The sequence below is a fragment of the Mustela nigripes genome, unplaced genomic scaffold (genome assembly GCF_022355385.1).
Source record: "Mustela nigripes isolate SB6536 unplaced genomic scaffold, MUSNIG.SB6536 HiC_scaffold_148, whole genome shotgun sequence".
NCBI classification, from domain to species: domain Eukaryota; kingdom Metazoa; phylum Chordata; class Mammalia; order Carnivora; family Mustelidae; genus Mustela; species Mustela nigripes.
Window position 1 is genome coordinate 10,732,644 of NW_026739562.1, and position 6,000 is coordinate 10,738,643.

The window sequence follows — 6,000 nt, forward strand, 5'->3', positions numbered from 1 at the left end:
AGAGGCCTCATCAAAAACCAGCCCTGTTGCTACCTTGATCTTGGACTTCCAGCCTCCAAGACTGTGGGAAAAATCAATGTCTGTTTAACCCTCCCTCTCTGTAGTATTTTGTTATGACAACCCAAGCAGACTTTGATGATGATGATCAATAATCTAGATTTGGTGAATAAAGGCCTGAGTTGAATCACCATAATTCAGTTCATAAAGGTCATGGCTCCTCATCAAATCACCATATGTGAATAATACCTAAAGCTTGAATTTTTTGAATGAAGGAATCAATAGGTATCCTCGAATAGTCTGTGATAGCACCACAAATAGGGATGTATATCTTCCTCTTTACCATTTTCCACGGTATCTGAGATCATTTTGCCAGGGTAACTGTGCTCTGGCAAGAGAAATAGTCAAACATTTCTGGCAATGACTGGAAATATGTTGCAAACTATGCTCATTCCTGTGGTCCAGCAGTCTGAAAGCAGACCAAAGGTGAAAGAAGGAGCAAAAGTTATTATAATGGGGCAGTTCCACATACATTGTTAGACTTCCATGTGTTCTATAGGAATACATTTCTGTTTTGGGTCCCTGGTTGCCGGAGTATAGTTTCATGGAATGAAAGAAGGACTCAATAGAAGTATTTAAAACTAATCTTTCATTCCAAAATATTAAGCAAAAAGTAGTACCGTATTTTTGGCTACCAAAGAGATTTGATAGATGCAGAGAGTGAGTCTTACCACTTTCCCACTTAATTTACTTGCTTGGTTTGGGAACAAAATGGAGAGACAGGCTCAATCTGTATGGAAAATGGAAGCTTAAAATAAAATCTGATATCATTGATATTTACATTTTGTGATTTGCCTTTGTATGAGAAAATCCTGTAGAGGATTTTTCCAAAAGGATGTATTTGGTTATGATCTCTCAACATCCTCATTTCCTTAGACAGGTCTCCCTTGGAAAACAAGGAGGCTCACTGAAGTAATTATATAGACCAATTAGGCAAGCAAAACAATGTTTTTTGTTTGGATTACTCTGCAAAAAGTGAGAATATCAGCTATTCCATGCAGGAAGAAGATAAATAAGTTAGGATTTAAGAAACCTAAATTTGTATTCTTAATTTGTCTCAGATTCTTCATATGAAAAATTTTTTAAAAAGTGAATTAGGTATTCTTCAATAACTCATTCAATTTCCACTGCCTAAGATTACTGATTGATTCATCAAGTTCTGGCTTCCATGTACTTGAATTTTCAGAAAACTCTCATAATATGATATGAAATCCAAGATTAGTATTCTTCTTCTTCCTTTTTTTTTTTTTTTTTTTTTTAGCCAAATGCAGAGGCTTTAACCCACTGAGCTGCCCAGGCGCCCCTAGTATTCTTCTTATAGTCAAACATGATACAACACTTTTCCGGGATTTTTTATTTTGGAGATTTCTTAAATTAGGTAGATAATATTGTGTAACTGAAACAATAGAAATTGGCTTTGGGTTCTACCGCTTACTAGTTATACTATACCAGAAAAGTGGAAATAAATCATTCTAAGCCTCAGTTTTTCTACTATGAGTTGGAAATAATGTATTCATCTTCTAGGGTTATACTAAATTAACTATGAAAGGACTGCAAATAGTAAGTGCTTGATATAGGATACTACCTTTTGATGGTGAATTTAGGACAAATTAGAAGTGGACAGGGACAGTAATATGTTATTAACTGACTTGACAAAGTAAATAATTAATAGTAATTCTAAATTCTCCAGAGGGAAAAAAGTAAATTCTCCAGAGAGAAAATATGGGAAGTTCTGAGAGGAAGAAGTTGATGCATTTCAAATTCCCAAGTGTTTCTTGAGTTTATTTGTTAATATCTCCACAACTTAGAATGAGAATCAGTCTTCTTAAAGCCTTTGTTGAAAAATGGATGTTAACTAAGGATCCTGCTATATGCCTCGGTGAGTGTTCCTGTAGGAAGTAATATGGGGCCAAGGTCAAGATCAAGACTTGAGGCCAGACAGACTTGAATTATACCTTTAGGTCTGTTTCTCACTAACTATATGTCCTGGGATACAAGGCTTTCCTTCTTCATGTTTCAGTTTTCCTATCTGTATAATAGAAGGAGAAACCTTTCAACCACATATAACTCTCTCTAAACAATATTAAAGGAGATAATTTACATTTTGCATGATGTCTAGCATATATAAACAGTCAATACTAATATTTGATTATTACTTATAATAATAATGGCTAATCTCACACAGAACTTTATAATTACCAAATAATTCCTATCTCTTAAGAGGAGAGTAAACTTACTTTCTTAGTCCTTAATCATCTCAGAACTTTAATATTCCTGACACCAAAAGAAATAAGAAGAGAGATAAGAAAGAGCAATTGGGACATTTGAAATGGTAATAAAATTTCTTTAAAACGTATATTCTCTAAAATTAAAATAATATGTAGTCATGATAGAAACATATAAATTACAGATAAGTTTAAAAAGTAAAAATGTTATAGTTTCAGCATTACAATAAACCTATAAAATAATACTGGTTTTGCTCTATTTACTTTCTGCATTTTTCACGCATAATTTTAAATACTTGTACCTATACTTTTCCAAGAAATTCTAACATTTAACAATAAGGTAACAGCATATTTCTTTGAGTTGGAAGATTTGGATTTGTATTTCTTCTATTCCTGAAGGCAAAAGGAGTGCTTTATTTAGATGCACTGAAATGATTTTTAGCTTTTATTCCTTGATGGTGTAGTAGACCTTTCCTTCCTCAACTCCTATGCCCTTTGGTTCTTAATGAGGGAGAGCACTGCTGGGAGAGGTACTCTTGGTTGTTCCATATGTGTTACTCTATGAGAGAGGCTGGTGAAAACATCATGGTTATTGGTTGAAGATGTGGCTTCTGATAATTGAAAGCAACAGAAGCAAAGGATTTCTTTCTCTCTAAGAGTAAGATGCTCTTTGATAAAATATACGAAATGACTGGAACCTCATTGCTTCCAAATTTTTAATCTTTATACAGATTGCTTCCTGAAATGATAGGAAACTGAAGCAGTTCTTTCAAGATTAGATTTTGAATTCTATTTCCTACTTTAGGCATTCACTTAATCTTCAGTACAAAATGTTGAAATGTCTAACTCAGTGTTCTAGTCTCAAAGACCTGATCCATGCTTCATCTTCCAATAATTCACATGTGGTTATTTGGCCTCTGACACATTTAACATTTTCTCTCTTTTTCATTAGAATTTTGGTTGTACCTATGGTAGAGGAGGAACTCTTTCAAATTAGGTTCCTGTCTTTGCATTCCCCCCTGGAGACAGCCTTCCTGCCACTTACACATATTAAAGGTGTAATAAATGGTTACTGAATTAACATGTGAATCAGTGAAACTCTGGGCACTAGGCAATGAATGAAAGGATGAATTAATGAGTAATGGGTTTAGAGAAATAAGGGAATGATTTTCATAAAGGCAACAAGTGGATTTTATCTTGTTGTGACATTACCACAACTTATTTAATAGCTTCTCTATTAATTCACCATAATGTTTAGATGATATAATTGCAAGGGTAAGCCAGAGACCCAAACAACCCTGTTTGCAAGAGATAAAGCATTGGATTTTTTAAGGACTGGATTCTCTGGCTTACACAATTTACACAGAAAAAAAAAAAAAATCCTTCCTTAACTTATCTCGTCTATACTGATAACACCTGTTAATAGATCTCCATTTTTCACCCTAGAGGCTGAAAAAGGGGGCTGGTTAGAGTCTCCCAGAATAGCTTTCCTAGTTTCCACATTATCACCTGCAGTGTTGATAGACACAGATAAATTGTCTTCCCATTCCTCAGTCTTCTTGGTAGCTATTCTTCTGCTAGATTACTCTCACTAGTCCTTTTTCAGAAGGGACTGAAGAAGTACCCTCTTGGACTCTAAGGGGAGTAATATTATTTATTACCTAAATATTCATCATTATAGGTTAAAAGATGACTCTAGGGAAACAAAATCTGAAGACATGAGAATAGCATGGAGAGGAGTGAACGAGCAGGGATCATTTTTGTGGGGGAGGGAGGGTGCTGAGCAAAAAAAGGGAAAAAAGGAGTTTAAAGGGGAGAGTATCAGTGAATGACAACACTTGCAGGAAATTTATTTCTTTTTCTTGGAATATTATATTTAGCACTCATTTTCAAACTGTAATCTTGTAATAAAAACTGTCTTTGTCTATTTAATGCCAAGACTAACTAATAAATCTAATGTGTATGGAGTCGGTGTGTCTATGTGTAAAATAGTTTACAAGCAGCCACTTTAGTAAAGAAAAGGAGAAGATTCATGCTACATAGTTAAGAACCATGAAGATAAATGATAGATAAATATTCTCTCTCTCTCTTTTTTTTTTTAGGAATTCACTGCACAGTGAATTTCATAGAAAGAATACTATATAATAATCATGTCAACCTTTGTACCTACTTTGTGCCAATTACAGAAATAGCCAATGTTCTGCTCTGACAGATATCCTTTGAGCCAAGTATCTTCATTTTACAGTAAATAGTGAAGAGTTCCAGAGGTTAAATGTATTTTATAGAATTATCTTTGCTGTTTATTCCAGTGTAAGGCCAGGGTCACAACCTACTGAATTACACTGAACAGCTTCCTTTCCTTTTGTAAGTCTTCATTATTTCATCTGTTACATAAGGATGATAGCAGGGTCTGACTTCAGTGTTGATGTAAAGAGTAAATGTGTCTGGCACTTGTAAACACTCAGGCAAATGTTGGCTGTGTTAGTGGTCACATCTAGACATGAAATGGTCTCCGTATATGACAACACTGTCTTTAGGTGAAGTTGTCCAAAAAGCTTTAGAGTAATTTTTACTCTTTTCTCTCTTTATGTCTCTGTCAAGTCTCTCAGCAAATTCTATTGTATCTACCTTCATAATACATCCACCTCTACTCCTACCATCACAGTCCAAACCACCATCACTTTTTGGCTAGGTGGCTGCAATAACTTCCTAACTAGTGTGCTTCTACTCTTGCTCCTTTATGAACCATTCTCTAGACAAAAGCCAGAATAATCCTCTTACAGTGGTCTGCATGATCTGTCATCAACCACTCTTTATTCATCCCACTCCTCTTAAGCTAGCCTCCTTTGATCTGTGGTACCAACCATGCTCCCACCTCAGGGACTTTTCATTTGCTGGTTTCTCTATCTGGAAGCTTCTATGCTCAGATACCTTTGTCCTTCCACAGCCATTCAAGTTTGGCTTATGCCATCCCTTCTCAAAGAAGCCCTCTCTGATTAGCTTACAGAAAATAATCCTACTCAGGGATCATGTATCATTTACCCTGCTTTATATTTCTCCTAGCAGGTATTATATTTTTGACATAATATATAATTGCTATTTTCTGTCTCTACGTACTAGAATATAAGCTTCAGGAAAGTAGAGACATTATCTGCTTTTTTCCCTAGAGTATTAGGCATATAGTAGACCTTGAGTATTTTGAGGTGAACTTATAAGCGAATGACTAAATAAACCATTAAATTATATTGCATTATATAATCTTCCCCTATATCACACACGTGCACACACACACACACACACACACACACACACACACACACCAGGGCCAGATTGATAGGATTTTTTTCAGCAGGGTCCTTTCAATGTGGTTGCTATGGATACTCATATTAGCTAAGTTTGGCTGGGACTGGAATTGAGAAGCTAACAAAAAAAAAATTCAATAACATATTTTGTTTCTATTTTACTTCAAAGCAAGTTTTAAAGAAGATTTTTACAAATTGATTAAGCAGAAACAAATCTCCAACAGAATAAAACAGAAAAACCCATGGTGAAAGAACACAGAGGACAAAAATATCTGGATCTCTAGAAGTCTTTTTATCTCTCCTAAATATAGTGGTTGCTCTTCTCTTATCCAAAGGCAAGGTAATTTTTAAAAATGTGAAACCATGACTCTCAAAGAAATATAAAATGAACACATACCAAAGGTTTTATTTAGTTC